The sequence below is a fragment of the Salvelinus sp. IW2-2015 genome, linkage group LG17 (genome assembly GCF_002910315.2).
Source record: "Salvelinus sp. IW2-2015 linkage group LG17, ASM291031v2, whole genome shotgun sequence".
Lineage (NCBI taxonomy): Eukaryota > Metazoa > Chordata > Actinopteri > Salmoniformes > Salmonidae > Salvelinus > Salvelinus sp. IW2-2015.
In genome coordinates this window covers 40,410,087-40,431,289 of record NC_036857.1, presented here as the reverse complement: position 1 = coordinate 40,431,289, position 21,203 = coordinate 40,410,087, and the positions used below count along the sequence as shown (strand labels likewise).

Genomic DNA, 21,203 nt, shown 5'->3' with positions numbered 1-21,203 from the left:
TGAGCAAGGCACTTAACCCTAATTTACTACAGTGGCACTGTACTACTATGGCTAAGCCTGTAAAACAACACATTTCACTGCACCTATCTGGTGTATGTGACAATAAAAAAAATGATGGGTTGGAATAGTGGGTTTCAACGTAAAGGCATCACATATGCTTATAAAATATATACCCTGTTTCTGATTCTGGAGTGGGTGGGTGGTTGTGCAATGGGGTGCTGGTAAAACAAAATGGCCCTTATATATTTTTGTTGTTGTTGCTTTGATCCTTTTGGTTGAAGGGTAATGATGTCAGGAGCTGTGTGGGAATTTTCTTCAGCCGCTCCTAAATATAGCAAATAAGAAAATTACAGTTCCGCACCATTATAAAATGTACACAATGGGGCGCTAGTGAAAACACACATGAAAGGAGGGCTTTTCTTTGCATTGGTCCTTTTGGGTGAAGGCTTGGGAAATGATGTCAGGAGGTGTATGAAAATGGTCTACAATTCTTTTCACTAATCTTCAACGTTGACAACAGGCCCTACCAGACATTCCTATAATAATCAGTACACCAAGCTTATGATATGAAAATAATATTTTAACAGCATTTCAGAAATTGGATTTTATTTTCATTTGACTACAGGGGAAGGTACGAAATGTGATAACGTAATAATTATTAGCTATCAATTGAAAACAAAATTGTTTTCAGTATGTTGATTCAATTTCAAAAGTGTTCCTTGCTGATATTACTCCATTTGCAGGTGTGAGTCAGGTTCTCCCAGCGTGGGTCAGTTGCAGAGATCTGTTGTGCAGCATTCTGTCACCACACTCTTTTGCGACTTGACATTACATTCTTTTTCAGTAGCACATTTTCTCACCTCACCATCTGAAATTGAAGGCACACACGTTAATGGGGGCCCTAGTGGAGAAATATACAAATGCCCAATCGTTCTGTACAATGTCATAGCAAATACATACACAATCAAAAATACTAAATAATAGGGGGAAATTGTTGATAGGAAAGACAGTAGGTGCGATAGTTAAAGCAGAAATCAGCAGTTGAAACAATAACAAAGCGTTCTCTACTCCCCTGTTTCAGTAAAAAGCTGAGAGATTGGGCCGGAGAAATCTAACCACTCTCAAATTCATAGACAGAGTTATGGATGCAAGGACTGACCATCCATGATGTTCAAATTATTAACCATGTTTTGAGGCTTTATAGTGTTTGTTTACATTGGCTTTGTTTACAATCATTGGAGTAAAAATAAGCTTATATTTTTAGTTTTGATGGGGTACAACAGTTGAACTAAGCTCATGAGGCATTTATAAATGATATTCTTCGAGAATAAATGGGTACATATCATTAATCTGTCCAAAATAATTGTGTCCAAAAATGGATGTAGCAACTGCAGATTGCCCCTTTAAGTAATTGATAAACAATTGAAAAAAAAACTTCAAATAAGATAATTATTATTCCCCACAGTTAGCAGAGCTATGTACATAAATGTACAGTTAGTTAGCTACCGCCTCTAACTTCCTGACTCCAAACTGGCTCCAGTTGTGTTTCGATTTTTACATTTGTGGCATCATGTAGTATTTTGACTACCAATAGATGCAGTGTAATGTGCTAGAATTACTAAAGCAAGATGAAATATAGCTACGAACGGGGTGCTGGCTCTTCCACATTTTGACTTAGTAGAGGCTGACATGATGGACATACTTTCTGAGTTTCAAGTCAATCAGATGTACTGTTCATCAGAATACAATTTTTTGGGAGATTTGATTAAAAAAATCTAATATGAAGGAAAATCCAATATGATGGAAATCATAGGTATATGATGCAAATGTGTTCCTTAAGCTAAAACACTCATATATTAAGTTTTGTTGTTGTATGTGTAACGGGGTGGCGTGGCTGACCCTTAGATAGCTTTTTAGCATTCAAATAAATGCTAACAGTTTTGAGGTTCACAACTGAATTGCTTGCTGTTTCCATGTTTTTTTTTTTAAGATATCAAGACTTGCTTCAGACGGCATACACCTTCCTACACAGCAAACGTGTGTTAAAATCTCGTTGTTAATGTAAAAAGTGTTCRGAGTGTTATACAGTGCATTCAGAAATCACTCATACCCTTTGACATTTTCCACATTATGTTGTTACAGCCTGATTCTAAAATTGATTAAATAGTTTTTTCCCCCTCATCAATCTACACACAGTTCCCCATAATAACAAAGCAAAAACAGGTTTTTAGAATTTTGTTCGAATGTATAAAAAAAAAAAATATATCACAAATACATAAGTATTCAGACCCTTTACTCAGTACTTTGTTGAAGCACCTTTGGCAGCGATTACAGCATCGAGTCTTCTTGGGTATGACGCTACAAGGTTGGTACAGCTGTATTTGGGGAGTTTCTCCCATTCTTCTCTGCAGATCCTCTCAAGCTCTGTCAGGTTGGATGGGGAGTGTTGCTGCACAACTATTTTCAGGTCTCTCCAGAGATGTTCGATCGGGTTCAAGTCCGGGCTCTGGCTGGGCCACTCAAGGACATCTGAGACACTCCTGCATTGTCTTGGCTGTGTGCTTAGGGTCGTTGTCCTATTAGAAGGTGAACCTCTGCCCCACTCTGAGGTCCTGAGCACTCTGGAGCAGGATTTCATCAAGGATCTCACTGTACTTTGCTCCGTTCATCTTTGCCTCAATCCTGACTAGTCTCCCAGTCCTTGCCGCAGAAAAGCATCCCCACAGCGTGATGCTACCACCACCATGCTTCGCCATAGGGATGGTGCCAGGTTTCCTCCAGACGTGACGCTTTMCATTCAGGCCAAAGAGTTCAATCTTGGATTCATCAGACCAGAGAATCTTGTTTCTCATGGTCTGAGAGTCCTTTATGTGCCTTTTGGCAAACTCCAAGAGGGCTGTCATGTGTCTTTTACTCAGGAGTGGCTTCCGTCTGGCCACTCTACCCTAAAGGCCTGAATGGTGGAGTGCTGCAGAGATGTTTGTCCTTCTTTAAGGTTCTTCCATCTCCACAGAGGAAGTCACAGAGGAAGTCTGGAGCTCTATCAGAGTAGCCATTGGGTTCTTGGTCACCTCCCTGACCAAAGCCCTTCTCCCCCAATTGCTCAGTTTGGCCAYGCGGCCAGCTGTAAGAAGAGTCTTGGTGGTTCCAAAGTTCTTCCATTTAAGAATGATGGAGGCCACTGTTCTTGGGGACCTTCAATACTGCAGAAATGTATTGGTACCCTTCCCTAGATCTGTGCCTTGACACAATCCTGTCTCGGAGCCCATTGACATTTCCTTCGATCTCATGGCTTGGTTTTTGCTCTGACATGCACTGTCAACTGTTTGACGTTATATAGACAGGTGTGTGCCTTTCCAAATCATGTCCAATCAATTGAKTTTACCACAGGTGGACTCCAATCAAGTTGTAGAAACATCTCAAGGATGATCAATGGAAACAGGATGCACCTGTTTCGAGTCTCATAGCAAAGGGTCTTTGTAAATAAGGTATTTCTGTTTTTTAAACCTGTTTTTGCTTGGTCATTATGGGGTATTGTGTGTAGATTAATGAATAAAAGTGTTTATTTAATCAATTTTAGAATAAAGCTGTAATGTAACAAAATATGGAAAAAGTCAAGGTGTCTGAGTTCTTTCCGAATCCACTATCAGTCAAATGAGGCGGCGCGGCTGAGCCTTAGACTTTGAATGTTTATTACAGCCCCAACTATTGGCCAATCTGTGTTGTTTTTGGTGTCTGGGTAGCGGTGTTGATATACTTTGATATCGGCAAAGTATKATTTATTTTATCAGTTGTGCACTGATATATTGCGACAAAGGTGGAAGAATAACAAGAAAGAAAGAACGAAAGAAGAATTCCATCAAAAACAATTGGTTTGCTTGCGAGTCCTAATAATTTGTTCACTTACAGGCTGGTTTGTGGAAAACAATTCTTCCACAGTGGGTGAAACTGACACCACARTCCACCTCGGTTATGTCAGTCTGGGTGCAGGTTGGATGGTCTGGATCGATGGTAGTACATTTGTGACACTTCAGTGCCACAGTAGCTGAGTTGGAATAAACAGAAATAATTATTTAACAAAGGTAATTAGTTATGAGGTTTTTAAGAGAGGTAAGATCTTAAAGTATAACATTTATATAGCACATTCATGTTAAAGATGCAGTCGAAAGTGTACTGATAACTCTGATATCAGTTGCAATGCTATTCTACAACCAATCTAGAATAATATGTAGAATGTTTTCATGGATCACTTTCAACTCACCACAGAATACTGCAACAAGCACTGTTAAAGCAAGTGTCATGGATGCCATTGTATTGACCTAAATCAAGCAGAAACTTAGTTATTATTGTCAGACATAGATTTCAGAATTTTAAATATAGCAAAAAGTCTTTCAGCCCACTGCTGCCACACATTCTTTCCTTATGTATTATAATAATACCAAAAAAATGTGTTTTAAGTAAAATATTAGCTCTTGTCTGAAACTGAAAAAMACAGGAAATGTAAAAGCTAATTTGACCTATGCACCAACAAAGGCTTTTCATCATCAGCWGCTTGACTACTGCTAGAGTACTGCAGATMTATTGATCTACTGTACTTCACTAACAGATGTGCACACATTGGATGGGTGGATTAGGGTTCAAACCTCTCAAACAGTCTAATACTTACTCTTAGAGTAGGTTTAACCTAATAATGTACTTGGTAATGTAAACATGTTTTTTTTCATGTAAGACATCATCCCATTTCACTCATTTAAACATTATGGGGAGGTTTGCCCGGACAAAGATTAAGCCTAGTCATGGATTAAAAAGCAAGATTATTTATACCCCAGGACGAGGTGTTATCTGTTTCCTCAAAACCGCTTTTTAACCCTATATTTGACCTAGCTTAAAACATAAGCTTACTCGGATGGGAAATGGACAAGGTAGTGGACAGCGTTTGAAATTATTTTGAAGCTATACATTTTTCATGTTTCTGTTATAAAGAATGGAGTAATGCAAKCTTATATTTTGAGTTATGATAGGGTAAGACAGTTATGCTAGAGACATTTATAAGTTATAGTACTTAAAGCAGAGGTGGCACCACAGGTTCAAAAGTGGTGTGGCAAAAGTTGTACATGTCTTTCTGGGGCCTGGAGTTTTTCCTGATTTCGTCACCTGGTCGGGTAAAACTTTGGGTCCTATTCGTAGGCTAGGACAGGGTCCAACGCAATTTTTTTTTCTTACTGTCATAACTGGACCAGTTGGACAGAATTTCTACTGGCAAGGACATGATGTAGTTTTTAATGCATTGGGGTCATGCAGGGCCTCTKGGTTGGCATGCTTTCTCTCTATATGCAGCTATTAATAGGCTATATTTATAATGAATAAATACAAATCATTTGGTGGGTGCTTATATTTGTCCTACTTCACACATGTACAAGTGTGCATTAATACGCATGTGTGAATTGGAAATGTGTTTTTTGCATATCACAACTCTCCCTGAGACACCAACGGAGAGTGGGGTCACAGCCAGTGTCTGCCATTATTAACGGCAACCCTGGAGCAATTAGAGTTAAGTGCCTTGCTCAAGYGTACATCAACAGAGTTTTCACCTTGTTGGCTAGTGGATTCAAACAAGTAACCTTTCGGTTACTGGCCCAATGSTCTAACCTGCTGCCACCTTTTGGAWATTATGAAGCTGTTTAATATAATTTATCAATGTAAGTCATTTCTCTATTCTTTAGAATTGCATTTTATTAATTGCATTTATTTTTGTTTCTAAATTATGTCATTTAGAGATTAAAAAAAATTTACATCTCAAAATAGGACGCTGCCCCTTTAAGAGAATTTGACCTGGCTACGGTATGCTAGACAAGACAAACGCTACAGTGTATTGTTGTGGCTTTCTTTTTGTAGACTATCAACAGTAGCCAGCACATTGCTATTATGTTCACTATTGAAGGTTTACTTTTGTAAATTACTTTCCCCAACATAAAAAAAAAGCTCAGCGAGCAGATTGATGGGCAATTATTTTTGCTCAGGACAGCTTGCATGTGCTGTGTGAACGTATCAACGTCTGTACTGCTCAGGACACGGTGTGCTGTGTGAACGTATCAACTCGTGTACTGCTCGAGTGCTCGAGAAGTCACTCGTGGGGGTGTAGTGGTGCTTGAATGAATGAACAGCCAGTCATATTGCTCAAATACAAATAGCACCGCGTTTCTGCATGTAGTCTTCAATGGTTTTCTATAGTAGACCGCGACAGAGCAGGTAAATGTTGAACTGGAATGCAAAAATGCACGGAGAACTGGCCCGGTTGGCGCTGCTTGCTTTCTTTGAAAGTGGTGAGAAGTATTGGGCAAATGCGGTCTTGCCACATGTTTCCTGCGGCTCTGATTGAAAGGGTCCATCTGTGATTYCTTCATAAAATGTTTTACTTTTAAATTATTTAAATAAAACACCCATTGATTCTTGAAGAATATAACTTATATWAAAAWAAAAAWATCATGATCTTAGTCCAATTGTCATACACCATCAGATCCCCACATATTTATTTGTTTAATTCAACTAATTTATTAACAAACACTGTTTAGCCTCTGAATATGTGACTCATTTCAAGAAGCTAGGCACATGTCGCACATCACTACTTCACAGGAGAGGCATTTGAACATKATTTAAAAATGTTTTAATCAAAACGTTTTTTTTTCTTCCATGTGCCTTTTAATAACAAACTTGTATGCCATCTGTAAATATGAATACAATTTGTTTAATTACGAGCCTAGTTGGTTTAGCCACGGTAAAAAGACAGGAGCCATGATTAGCTAAGATAATGGATGGGCTGGACATGCCGAGAGATGAGTTGATCTGCCATTTAGCACGTGTCTGTCTATAACATGAGCTGCTCAGTATGGGTAGATTATCCTTGCTACGGCAGTTTTTTAAATCAAATATAACATTAGCCATGGAGAACTGCAAAAGTGTTGCTACTGCTCTCAACAACATTGCTCCCCTGAATTTAGCAGGCGCTATCGACAYAAATCAGTGGCAAAAAGTTGTGATTGACTACTTTCTGCACATGGTCAGTGTAAACTGGAGTGACTTGACACAACGGGCCAAACAAGCTGTAGCTAGCTATAATCAGAAAAATGGACACGCTGCCATAAAGCGTTCATCCATGTATACTGGTAAGAGTCTAGCTACATTTTCAGATAATATACGTTTCAAATATTGTCKGAAATTGTAAGTTAAAGCACACTGTTAGCTAGCTAGCTAACGTTCTATTTTTCTATTCTATTCGTATMGTAGCTATGTGTTGGGATTATGGTTCATGTCTCTACTTCGCCAGATGATTGATGACCCATCAAGTTAGCCAGTGTGTCTGGGCCRGATTACGGCCATCTATTGTATTTCATGAACATGTGTACATGTTCAGACAATAGTGACCCATCCACTTAGATAGATGTGGCTGGGGGGTGGTCATAGCATTTCTTTCACATGACCCATCGATTTATACAAGTGTGTCTGGGTAAGCATCATCTAATAATTATGAAATATTTATACAATATTTTTTTATCTGGACACTTTCTATTTTTGATATTGCTACTATGTAAATARACAAGTAAACATTTCACTGTACCGTTTACACCTTCGGTATCCTGTGCATGTGACAAATAAACATATTTTATTTGATATAGTGTGTTTACCAGAGACGGTAATGTGGAGAACAACATGACCTGCACCAAAGTCAGATTTGGATTTAGGCCAAGGACTAGATCAAGTGTATTTGTACGTGGAGTTTTTCCTCATTGRAGGCTACTATTTTCACCACTTTTATTCTTGAAATCTTTGGATGTTTACTGCACTACCTTACTCACTCTGTTTAGCACATGGCCTCACATGTGAATCCTTAAAGAGATGGGTGGGGCAAAGGCTTAGGATGGTGTGAATGATGCTGAATAGGTATAGATAAACAAGAGCTCTCCAGTAGGTGTACAAAAAACYTTCAAGGGCCATTTCCTCAAAAGTGGAGTTACAAGTTTATCAACTTTCAAAGCAGAWTTACTTTCCCATTGTTCCTCAACTGCAGTGTATGATAACATTTGTAGCTCTGAGTCTCTACTTTTATCCAATGTAAAAAACACAATTTCAAATTTTTCAAATTTCAAATTTTTCAACCGCCTCGATTTTTTTGAATCGAGGCGGTCGGTCCCATATGGTTAAAGTTGTCATTTTGTATCCATAACTTATCAATGAATTTGAGAGTGGTTACATTTCTATACCCCCAATTATTCAGCTTTTTACCAAAACAGTGTTGTTTTTTGAACTGCATACTGCCCCTTTAAAAACCAATGGYTATATATCAGGATTAGGAACATAACATATTCCCAGATYGCAGATTGCATGAGTSTCTTACATGAAAAAACATCTTTACATTAGCAAGTACATCAATMGGGTAAACCTACTCCAAGAGTATGTATTAGGCTGTTTGAGAGAAAGTTTGTGTCCTAATCAACCCATCCAATGTGAGTACATCTGTTGTTGAAGTACAGTAGATCAATAAGGCTACAGTACTCTAGCAGTAGTTGTCACGTCTACTCCCGCTCCTCCACTCTGGCGTTTGATGTCGCCTGCATACTAACCAGGCTCCTTCATTACGCACACCTGGTAGCAATCATTATGCGCACCTGCATGTCATCATGATGTGCAAGCACATCTGGACTCCATTACCTGGACAGGTATTTCTCGCACTACCCAATCCATCTCTGAGAAGTACTGGTGGCCCACCTTGGCGCAGGATGTCACTCGCTATGTCAACTCTTGTTCCCTATGTGCCCAAACCAACCCCCCCCCCCTGTAACGCTCCAGCAGGGAAACTCCTTCCCATGCCTCAGCGTCCCTGGTCTCATCTATCCATTGACTTTGTTACTGATCTCCCCTCTGACGGTTTCACCACCATTTTGGTGGTTGTGGATAGATTTACAAAATCCTGTTTAATCGCTCTTTCTCGTATCCCTACTGCTCTCCTGGTCACTGAAGCACAATTCCAGCAGGTCTTCTGACATTATGGCCTTCCGGAGGACATCGTCTCTGACCGTGGCCCCCAATTCACTTCACGGGTATGGAGAGCCTTTATGGAGAWGCTCGGGGTCACGGTCAGCCTCAGTCTAACAGGCAGGTGGAGAGGATGATCCAGGAGTTGGGGAGGTTCCTGAGGCGTCACTGTCAGGACCGGCAGGGAGATCATGTCTGGCTCTCTCAGGAACCTCCCGCTGCGCCTGCCCTGCAAGAAGCTGAGCCCCCGGTTTGTGGGGCCGTTCAAGGTGCTCCGGTAGATCAACGAGGTGACGTATAGATTACAGCTTCCCAGAGACTACCGCATCTCACGTTCTTTTCATGTCTCCCTTCTCAGGCCGGTGATTCTTGGTCTCCTAGCTGATGCTGTCCCCCACGACCCCCCCCCCCCCCCCCCAAGACATCAAGGGGGGTACAACCTATGCCGTCAAATCTCCACTGGACATTCTGGATCATCCGGGATTTCCACCTTCGTCTCCTCGTCCTCAGGGCCGTCCCTGTGGTCGGCATCGTTCCTAAGGCTAGAGCTGCGTACGGGAGAGGGAGGTGTACTGTCACGTCTCCTCTTCTCCGCGTTCAACGTCGCCGGTATACTAACCACCGGTCCTGGCATCCATCATTACGCGCACCTGTACGTCATGAGGCACATCTGGACTCCATTACCTCACTTATTACCTCCCCTATATTTGGCACTCTCTTAGGTTCTTTCCCCAGTCAGTATTGTTCCTGTGTTTATGCGTAGACGCTACTTTTCTGTTGTCTCGTTACATGTTTTATTAAACGCTTTACCTGCTTCTCGATTCTCAGCGTTTCTGTTACAGTCAAGCTGCTTATGCTGAAAAGCCTTGGTAGTGCACAGATCAAATGTGCTTTAAATGTTTTGTCTTTTTCGGCTTAAGACAAAAGCTAATACTTAACTCAACCTTTCTTTTCCTGGAAAATCATAGGACATATCCTGACACCAAGCATTATTACTGTGCACTATAACTGTTTGAAATTGCATAAAACAACATGGCAGCCTAAAGTTGCTGCTTTTCAAAATTTTACAGCTCCTTAACAGTTTAAACTAGACCAAATGTAAATACGTCTTGCAATTACGTTAATAGTTTATGAACTATATAATGATTTAAATATGCATACATGAGGGGAACCCTGATATACACAGTCAAGTTAGTTCAGACAGTATGACAGGGAGAAGTAGGTGAGGCCAAATGTAAGATTAGAGCTATTAATGTAGATGTGGGACAGCGAGCCCAAAGAAAGGTTGGTGGACCYAGATTAAAAGGTCTGATTAGGAAGGAAGAGGTGGTTTTTGCATGGTTGCATCTAGGATATTGTACATTAAACTCATTACATCTGGTTGGCAAGCATGTGATTGGTTATGTACACCTGAAGTGTACAGTATGTTTGAAACAGTGATGCATGTGTTTACATTGTTTTAAGTACCGGTATGTGGAAGAGGGGGAAAGATTGTGTAGGGTCATTGAGAGATTTGGGGGTTGGGTGAGGGTTTGTTAGAAGTTAATTTTCTTAGTAGTACAGGATCAGGTATGAGGGTTTACTTTTTCTTAATGTTTGTTTATTTAGTCTAAGCTGTGATTGACTACACACTAGTACATTAGGTGGCGGCATTTCGGGAAGTGGAACTGTCCCAGAGGAAGAGGGTGCTTCAAGTCACGCGGCTCAGAGCTCAACCTCTGGTGTGCTTGCTCTCTGGAGCAGGGCGCTGRAAAAAGGGGTGATCATTGGGGTAGCATTGAGTGTAGAGGTGGATCAAATGAAAATAAATATTCCTTATCACYTTTCAGGTATGACCCAGATGCAGACAGTGTCAAAGAAACAAAAGTTTATTTCTAATACAGGGGCAGGCAAACGACAGGTCAAAGGCAGGGGTCAGTAATCCAGAGAAGGAGCAAAGGGTCCAGAACCGCAGGCAGTCTCAGGGTCAGGGCAGGCAGGGGTCAATAATCCAGTGAGGTGGGGCAAGGTATAGAACGGCAGGCAGGGTCAGGGCAGACAGAACGTTCAAAACCAGGAAGGACTAGGAAACAGAAGCAAGAAACAGACAGGAGCAGGGGAAAAAACACTGGTAGGTTTCACGAACAAAACGAACTGTCAACAGACAAACAGAGAACACAGGTATAAATACACAGGGGATAATGGGGAAGATAGGTGACACCTGGAGGGGGTGGAGACAAGCACAAAGACAGGTGAAACAGATCAGGGTGTGACAATTCCTAGTGTTTGTGACGCTCGCTGTTTGGTGAGACGTACACCCGGTGGCAATGGCGAAACTGAGAATAGCATGTCTGTCTTGTTGAGTTTTGACACAGAGTTTCTACCTGATAATGTTAGGCTATATTTGCTATTCTGTGAGGGTTTATGTTCCGAACTCGCTTTGCCAAGGATTCGGACACGTTGCAGTATTGTGTAAAAGGGAGATCCCACGATGTGAGAAATGTGCAGTAGGGCATAGTCACAGGGAGTGTACAATTGGGGTAGAGAAAGCACTGTGTTAAATCTGGGGGTGCCTGCCCATGGGGAGCTGGGGATACGAAGTGCCCTGTGAGAGAGACGGGTTGAGATTGCCAGAGTTCAAGTGGGGCAGAATGTTTCCTATGCTGAGGCAGTGAAGACAGTAGAGGATAGCCCAAGGTGAGTAGTCCTTAAGCGAGCAAGCCAGAGAGGATGAGTTTGAGTAAGGTTGTATTTCTTGCATTTATAGCCACGGTGATCAACTGCACTGTACATATGGAGCGGAAATCACAGAAGATAGATGTGTTTGTTGCAGCAACAGATACATATTTGGGTGTGAGAGAGTTTAGTGCAGAAGATCTACAGGAAGAGAGAAGGTGTTCCATCCTTCCAGGCCGACGGCRTAGTGTAGGATSGTTTGGGGCCAAGTAATGGGATGGGTTGGTGGGTTTTGGCTGCTAGTGTATAGGTGCAGGGTTAGATGGTGGTGCAATTTTGGTTTTTCCCATTCCCCATTTMTTTTGGTGACCAAAATGTGCAATCCTCAGAGCTCCGGAATCAAAATTAACATCACTACTAGCTATTATGTTAAGGTTAGAATTATCGAAGGTAGAAAGTTGTTGCTTTGTTTGTTGAAACTGTCTCTGGGAAGTGACGGTTGTCAAAACGTTAAAATGTTCATTAAAACAGGCCAAAGGGGATTTGTTAGCTAATAGACCTTGCTTGGTTGCCTTTTTGTGCAGATCATTCCATGTATCATTCTGTTTGTGTCTAGCTAACAATGTTAAACTTTGAACATAAAATTAGCTACCTTAGCAAGATAGCTAGCTAGGTCAGATAAGATTTGAACATTGATAGCGAGCTAGCAAACTATTTCATAAAAACTATTTCATAAGATATAAAGTGGGGAGAACAAGTATTTGATACACTGCCGATTTTGCAGGTTTTCCTACTTACAAAGCATGTAGAGGTCTGTCATTTTTATCATAGGTACACTTCAACTGTGAGAGACGGAATCTAAAACAAAAATCCAGAAAATCACATTGTATATTTTTAATAATTAATTTGCATTTTATTGCATGACATAAGTATTTGATCACCTACCAACAGTAGAAATTCCGCTCTCACAGACCTGTTAGTTTTCTTTAAGAAGCCCTCCTGTTCTCCACTATTACCTGTATTAACTGCACCTGTTTGAACTCGTCTAACTTATAAAGACACCATGCTACACACTCTAACAAACAGACTCCAACCTCTCCAAATGGCCAAACCAGAGAGTGTGTAAGGACATCAAGGATATATTGTAGACCTGTAAAGGCTTGGATGGGCATACAGGAATAGCCAATGGCAGCTTGTGAGAAGGCAAACAACTGTTGGCACAATTATTAGAAATGAAGAAGTTCCAAGATGAGGTCAAGTCACCTTCGTTCTGGGCTCAATGCAAGATCCCACCTCGTGGGGCATCAATGATCATGAGAATGTGAGGAGTCAGCCACCAGAACTAGCACGAAGGACCTGGTCAAATGACCTGAAGAGACTGGACCAACAGTCTCAAAGAAAACCAATTAGTAAACTACGCCGTCTATGATTAAATCCTGCAGCGCAGTGACGTCAGGTCCCCCTGCTCAGCCACGTCCGCATGTACCAGGCCCGTCTGAAGTTTGCCAATGACATTCTGGATGATCCAGAGGAGGAATGGGAGAAGGTCATGTGGTCTGATGAGACAAAAATTAGAGCTTTTTTGCTCTTAAATCACTCGCCGTGTTTGGAGGAATAGAAGGATGAGTACACCCCTAAGAAACATCCAACCGTGAAGCATGGGAGGTGGAAACATCATTCTTTGGGTGTTTTCTGCAAAGGGAAGACGACGCAACCGTATTGAAGGGACGGATGATGGGCCATGTAGCAGACTTGACAACAACCTCCTTCCCTCAGTAAGAGCATGAGATGGTCGTGGCTGGGTCTTCCGAGCATGACAACGACCAAACACACACCTAGAACTAAGGATGCTTCCGTAAGAAGCATCTCAAGGTCTGGAGTCCTCTAGCCAGTTCCAGACCTAACCATAGAAATTGTTGGGGAGCCGAAGTCCTATTCCCAGCGACAGCCCGAAACCTGAAGGATCTGGAGAAGCGTATGGAGGAGTGGGCAAAAATCCCTGCTGCAGTGTGTGAAACCTGCGTCAAGAACACAGGAAACGTTGATCTCTTAATTGCAAAACTAAATTTCTCGAGCCGAATCATTCTGTTTTGATGTATCAAAATACTTATGTCATGCCAATAAAATGCAAATTAATTATTAAAAATCATACAATGTGATTTTCTGGATTTTTGTTTTAATTCCTTCTCTCACAGATTGAAGTACCTATGATAAAAATACAGACCTCTACATGCTTTGTAAGTAGGAAAACCTGCAAATTGTCAGTGTATCAAATACTTGTTCTCCCCACTGTAAACTATTACCCCCCCCCGCCATACGATAACACAGCTAGTGTAATAAATATCATTTATTATAACAAGCATATTTGCTAATACATTTATATAAACTACTTCTCAAACAGGTTTCTGCACAAACTCATAGCAGATACGGGAAACGCCGACACACCAGAGACAGATGGCTGACACAGGCCTTTTCATAAAGACTTATAAGAAAATTGGTGCTGTTACTGCCTATCACGAGAAACTGAGACACACACTACCCAAGACAGAGGGCTGACGTAAACATTTCATAACACAGATAAGACAAGGAACATCTACGCACACACAAAACTCCTCTTCATCTGAACATTTACAGAGACACACAAGAACATGGTCAAAATTAGGAACATCTACGCACACACCTAATTCCTTTCTTAGGCTAAACATTTCTGAAGACAAAGAACTCTACTCAGAGCCAATGGGACAGTGATACTGGCCTGAAGGAGACCTCGCCCAACTCATCAGAACCAACCAGAGGACCAGAACTTCCAGACTCAACCTACTTTCTGTACTGTATAAAATGTKTATGCACTCTGTTATCTGGGCTTRTTTCAGAGAGTTCCATTTGAGCTTGATGAAAGGGTCCGTGCACGCTATTTCAGATATTTTTACCTCTGAATAAATTGCTTTTAATTAAACCTAATCCACCCTGTCCAGAGTCTCTACTTCGTCTCAGTTCTCCAGTAAACTTGTTTTATCAACACTAGCTAGTTTGATAGGGCTTTCAGTCATTGTAACCAAATAAGTAATTGTATTCCTTTTTTAGTCTATGTTAACGTTGTAGCTAGCTACACAGCGTTAGTTAAGTTAACGAATGYTGGCATCGTACCGGCAATTTTAGGSGACACTACCTTTAGCTAGCAAATATCTAACTATCTAGATATCTAACGTTTGGTCACAGACAAACMAGCCAAGATTATCTACCTGCCTGGCTAGGTAGCTACAGACTTGTGACATTCGGCAAAGCGACATCTTTAACTAACTACAGGCTTGCTAGTTAGTTACATTCCTCTTGCTAGTTMCCTCTTCACTCCGGGAGACCTGTACACATTGGATACACCAATGACCTGTAACTTACAGGTCTRCCGGAGCGAAGAGGCTAACATGTTAMCTGACGTTACCAATAATAGTTTTCCTGTCAGTGAAAACGTCTAGGTATAGGTCCTAAAAGTTGACGTTAGTTGCCTAGCCAGTTATTTTGCTAGCTATTTATGAATATGCCYGAAAAATGAATATCTAGYTTATACAGTGGTTCCTCCTTTAAAAGTTGCGTCATACTGCGGCACACCTTGCAGGCTGCTGCAGCATTCTGTGGCACATTATCTATTTGTCAGACATTTTTTCTGTTAATGAAAGTTATTGCTAGTTTGACCACAAGAGGGCATCTTTGAGAAGCATTTGATAGTATTCCATATTGACATTACCAGAGAATTTAAAAGCTTTTTTCTTATAACATAGTATATGGGATGGATTTTAAGAAATTTGGCTTAATTAATTAGATTAATATTATGATGTTTCTATTCAGATTAAAACGAAACCCTCAGGGTTTCCATTAGGATGGAATGGAAAATATGGCGCTGTACACAACTTTACGGTCTGGAGTAGGCTACAGGATTGGAGGATTCTAAATTGTTTGCCTTCATTAGACAACTTTGTTCCAATATTTATGTAAATCAGTTATATTCATTCCCATAGCAATTCGTTATGGTTCCATAAATAAATCGACATCTGCATTTCGAAAGAGTATTTTTATCATTATTTTATTAACGAAATGTGTTTATTTGTTTATTAGGCTACTGTGCAGTCTACGATACATACTGTAGTAAACATGGGAAAGTGCCTAATTCCTTACATAAGGGAGAGCAGGCCATGTCTGTACTACAGAATGCGGGACACTCGGGAGACCGGTGTTATTTCATTATTCTACAATGTAGAAAATAGTAAAAATAAAGAATGAGTAGGTGTGTCCAAACTTTTGACTGGTACATGCTTAATTCATTTGACTAATATTATGGTGTTTCTAATCCATGAAAAATGAAAAACCATCTGGAGCTCCATTAGGATGGAAGAGAAAATATGGCGCTGTACAACGTGACCCTCATAAATTCAAAGCGTTGTCAGATTGTCCGTTTATTGTCAGCTCTCAGAGCGCACACTGGACGTTCTGGCTGAGGAGTAGGGTTGATACGAGCGTTCTGGCCTTACAACGGCAGTCAAGCACCCAAGCTAACGTTGGCTAGTTTGCTAGCTACTTCCAGGCACAAATGAGACCACTCTGACCATTTTGCTCACCCCTAGCAGAGCTGGTAAGGCAGTTTTCGTGTTAACCAGAGCGTTGGTGACTGTAACTGGGCTGCTGGAAACAATTTAATTTGGCCTTTTGCCGACGTTTACTGACACCGGCTAAATTCAACGGGTGTTGAGCGCTCATAAATTAATTATTCTGCACTCTGGTACACTCAGACGAGGGTGCTCTGAAAAGGGTGTAGATAACCAGAGTGAATTTACGAAAGCAACTGAATGTCCATTGAGAACGCACAACGACTTTACCATTTAGCTAAGAATGACGGAAATAATCAAGTCAATAAACGTTGGGTAGTTAGATAGCCTATAGTTAAATTCAAGGGTTCACATACTTTTTCCACCCTGCACTGTGAATGTTTACACGGTGTGTTCAATAAAGACATGAAAACGTATAATATTTTGTATTATACGTATGTATGACTAATTTATGCAGAAATCCAAGTATTTCCAAAGGGTTCACATACTTTTTCTTGCCACTGTATAATCAATAGATGGCAGTTCCCATTCAAGTCAAGACTGGCAGTCATTGCTAGTGTACCCATGAGTTTAACAGTCAAATTATCAGGGTTAGAGGTTCCAAAACCCTTCTATGGATTATGTCTATGGCCACATCGCAACAAGCTGTTCCACAGATAACAGGAGCATTAGGAGTGGGGAAAAAGTGCACACCAGAGATGGCATTAACAATAAATAATAAGATAAAGATGGCACGTCTAAAAGCCTACTTCACACCATAGCCTGCTGAATTTGCAAGATAACTTTTATTAAATTCACAAATGAAGTCACAAATGAAAAGGTAGCACTGACTCGCCTATGGATTGATGTTTCAGCATTGTCTCGAGTTCCAAGAGGCGCAATAGCTTCTCTTCAATCTCAGGAGGCTGAAGAAATTTGGCTTGTCACCCAAAACCCTGACTAACTGCACAACGCATCACCGCGGTCAAACTACCTGCCCTCCATGACACCTATATATATTTATTTATTTATTTAACCTTTATTTAACCAGGTAGGCCAGTTGAGAACAAGTTCTCATTTACAACTGCAACCTGGCCAACATAGAGCAGAGCAGTGCGACACAAACAACACAGAGTTACACATGGGATAAACAAACGTACAGTCAATAACACAATAGAAAAGTCTATACACAGCGATGTCACAGGAAGGCTAAAAAGATCATCAAAGACAACAACCACCCGTGCCACTGCCTGTTCACACCGCAACCATGCAGAAGGTACAGGTGTTTCAAACCTGGGGACGAGAGACTGAAGAACAGCTTGTATCTCAAGGCCATCAGACTGCTAAACAGCAATCACTAACTCATAGAGGCTGCTGCCTACATGGAGACCCAATCACTGGCTACTTTAACATATGGATTACTAGTCACTTTAAACAATGGCACTTTAATTAATGCCAATTTAATATGTTTACATATCTTACATTACTCATATCATATGCGTATACTGTATTTTATACCATCTATTGCACCTTGCCTATGCCGCTCAGCCATCGCTCATCCATTTACATGTACATATTCTCATTCACCCCTTTTAGATTTGTGTGTATTAGGTGGTTGTTGGGGAATTGTTAGATTACTTGTTAGATATTACTGCACTGTCAGAACCAGAACCAGAAGCACAAGCATATCGCTGCACTCGCATTAACATCTGCTAACCATGTGTATGTGACCAATAAAATTAGATGTTGATTTGAATTCGACTAGCCATATGCGACATGCACACACAGTTACAAGCCTGCCAGAGTTAGCGGCAGGCGGCGACCATTATCCACCGTCGTAGTACGGATGAAGCCTGACCTGGAATGTGAAGCTAACTGAAGCTAGCTAGCTTTATAAAAGCCTGAGTAGTACACCGCTCTAGTGATACACACACTAACCACCATTCCCTTGAATCTCTCCGTTAGTCTAATGGCTGATGTTTGTCTAATGGCTGCGATTCCAGTGAGATGTTCAACGAGGAGACATACGGAGTCAAGTCCACCTATTGTTTCCTCTCCATGTACACGTGAGTATTCTCCCCTCACCTCTTCAACGGCTCTTTGATGTCTTTTTAGAAGGTTTAGTAATGCATTATTTGCCTCGACAAGTACCCCATTTACAACCAGAATACATGTATTTATACTGCTATTCCTTACTGATAAGACCATGTCAATTCTTGTCTCCTTCCAATCTATCCCTCTCTCCCCCCTCGGTGTGCCTCTGGAGAGGCATGCCTTGGATGAATGAGACCGAGAGAAAGCAACCCCCCAGTACCACCTCCTCATCTCACTGAAGAGCGATGAAGGCAAGACTGAGGAGTACAGTACCATGGTCTAATAGAGAGGCAACATGAATGAGTAGTGTCGAGGGCAGGTGGGTCACGAGAGGAATCACAGACCTACACTTGTACATGATCATATACAAACGTTTAATCCGGTTAAGAACTTGCTGTAAACTCACTCCACAGCTAGCTTGAAATGTTGTGGATGGAGTCATCCAATTGGTACCTTTTGGGTGTTTCAGACTGTTGATATGTTGTCAAGGAGGACAGTCGTTTGTTTGCAAGCAGAGGATCGCTGGTTCGTGCCCAGTGTGGGACAGGGACAGTGGAGGAAGATATACTGGTTTGAGACCAGTGTGGGACAGTGGAGGAGATATACTGGTTTGAGACCAGTGTGGGACAGGGACAGTCCTCTTCCTCCACTGGTATCAAACCAGTATATCTTCCTCCACTGTCCCTGTCCCACATTGGTCTCAAACCAGTATATCATCCTCCACTGTCCCTGTCCCACACTGGTCTCAAACCAGTTTGCATTAGCACTAGTTTAATCAGGTGTGTCAGCTGTGGCTGGGGAAAAAGTGTGACACCGATAAGGCCCCCGAGTACCACGATGAGGATGACCAAAAGAAGATGGAATCAACAGACTCGACACAAGATCAAGCGTGATCTTATACAACATGTTTCCCAAACTCGATTCTGGCCAAAGAGTGACAAATACTGCGACAATCAAGGTAAGAATAGACATAGCCATAACGTTCTACTTATGCTTGATAAAACTGTCACGGCATTATGCTATTATGTCATTTCAGATAATTGTTTTAATTAGCTATTGTAGCTAACTAGCTAGCTACATAAGGTGGAGATGTTGGTTAGATTCAACAAATATAATGTTTGTAGCCGATCTGAGCTCATGTCTGTTAGATAGTTCATCTGCCTTGAATGTAATTGTGACTATGGCTGAGATAATTTAACAAAATAATTATGTTGAGGGTTAATGTTGTCAAGATACGATGAGTTAGCTAGCCAGCTAGCATACTTGTGCCATAAGTGGGCTGCTCGGACGAGACGTGAACCCGGGAYCCTGGCTAGCAAGCTAGTTAGGTAGCTAACAACTGACATTACAACATCAACWAACAAAACAGATACAATTTCCATAATGTAAGCTATCTGGCTTGAATTCAATTTTGAATGTGGCTTAGATGAATGTGGCTGAGAACAAAAATATATTGAGCGTCAATGTTGTCGGGATATAAGTAACGTTATCTAGCTAAAAACCTAAAAGCTAGCTACTGTTGCTAGGAGAGGAGAGAGTGGCTAGGTGTCAGTTTTGCTTCACAGCTTGGTACATAGACCTTTTAGATTTCCAATGAAGGTATGCTGCATTTCTCAATTTGATTTTGACTGCATGATCTGTAATCCTAATTCTGTCTATCTTTTTCTGTTTCTCCTTCAACAAAAATGAACTATTAGCCTGTTAGCCCCAATGTAATTTAGTTKGCTTACCTTCATTCTTTGCTGTAAAAGATAACAGAAAAAATATTATTTTTAATTACATCAACAACACCTTTCTCAGATATTCAAAAGGAAGGCACTTCTGTTATGTKATKTTTTTCTGTYATMTGAGTGTCACTGTTGACAATTTAGTGGKTTTTCTTAAATGTCATTGTAGAGATTTTCTATACATCCTTCAAGAAAGAAAATGAAAGAGTGGATCGCGGCACCATCAGTTTGCCATTTAAGGAATTGAGCTCTCAACTGCTGTGCCACATAACGTTCCGTAATATGGAATATTGACAGAGAAATTATAAGGGCGAAAAACTCTCTTTAACATGCATTGCTATAGTCACGTCTACAATAATACAATTGTTTAGCCAACATTTGATAAGACTTGCATCTTATAGGAGATAAGGAGATGTCACATATTTTCCAATCGTAAATAGCCCTAAACATCCATACTTTTTTTGTGAAGATACATACATACATACATACATACATACATACATACATACATACATACATACATACATACATACATACATACATACATACATACATACATACATGCATGCTTAACAGACATCAAAATTACAACATACATTTAATGGATTATGATAAGATAAAGTAGTATTAAGCTATTTCAAAGCCACATTCTTCAAAACATTTACAAAATAACAATACTTAACAATACTAAAAGAATACTAGAAGTTTACATGTTGTATCAAAAATTTTCTAAAAAATGCACTACGTTTGATAAGACTTTTAAGTACCTTCAATATTCTTAAATGTCAAGAAAAGTCCATGAAGGTTTATATACAGAGGAAAGTGAACTCTTACCTCTCTGACTACTTGAATGTATGGTTCAAAAGCAACTCCTTCATTTATATATGACATCTGAGCCTCGCCCCAGGCATCCATTTCAGCCAATAGTCGTCTCCCATGTATCATATATTTGCTTTGGCCTCCAACTCCATGGTGTTGTGCKTGTGATTTAAAGCCACAATCTGGATTTTGTTTCAGCCTAATGGCAAACCCCTGAGGTATGGGGTGGAATATGTGTATATGTAACCACTGTGTATGCAATTATAAGTTCTAGACTATGGTAAGGTATTTTTGGTGTATG

The 21,203-nt window shown here is 40.7% G+C and overlaps 1 long non-coding RNA gene across 1 annotated transcript; it reads right to left on the bottom strand.

The window, feature by feature from the left end:
* Positions 1 to 589: 589 nt before the first annotated feature.
* On the bottom strand, positions 590 to 20,100 carry LOC111976443 (uncharacterized). The gene is made up of 4 exons (XR_011481341.1): positions 20,087 to 20,100; positions 4,262 to 4,319; positions 3,908 to 4,045; positions 590 to 868 (listed from the first exon to the last, which is right to left on the bottom strand). It is a non-coding gene; the product is annotated as an uncharacterized lncRNA (long non-coding RNA).
* Between the last annotated feature and the right edge of the window lie 1,103 nt (positions 20,101 to 21,203).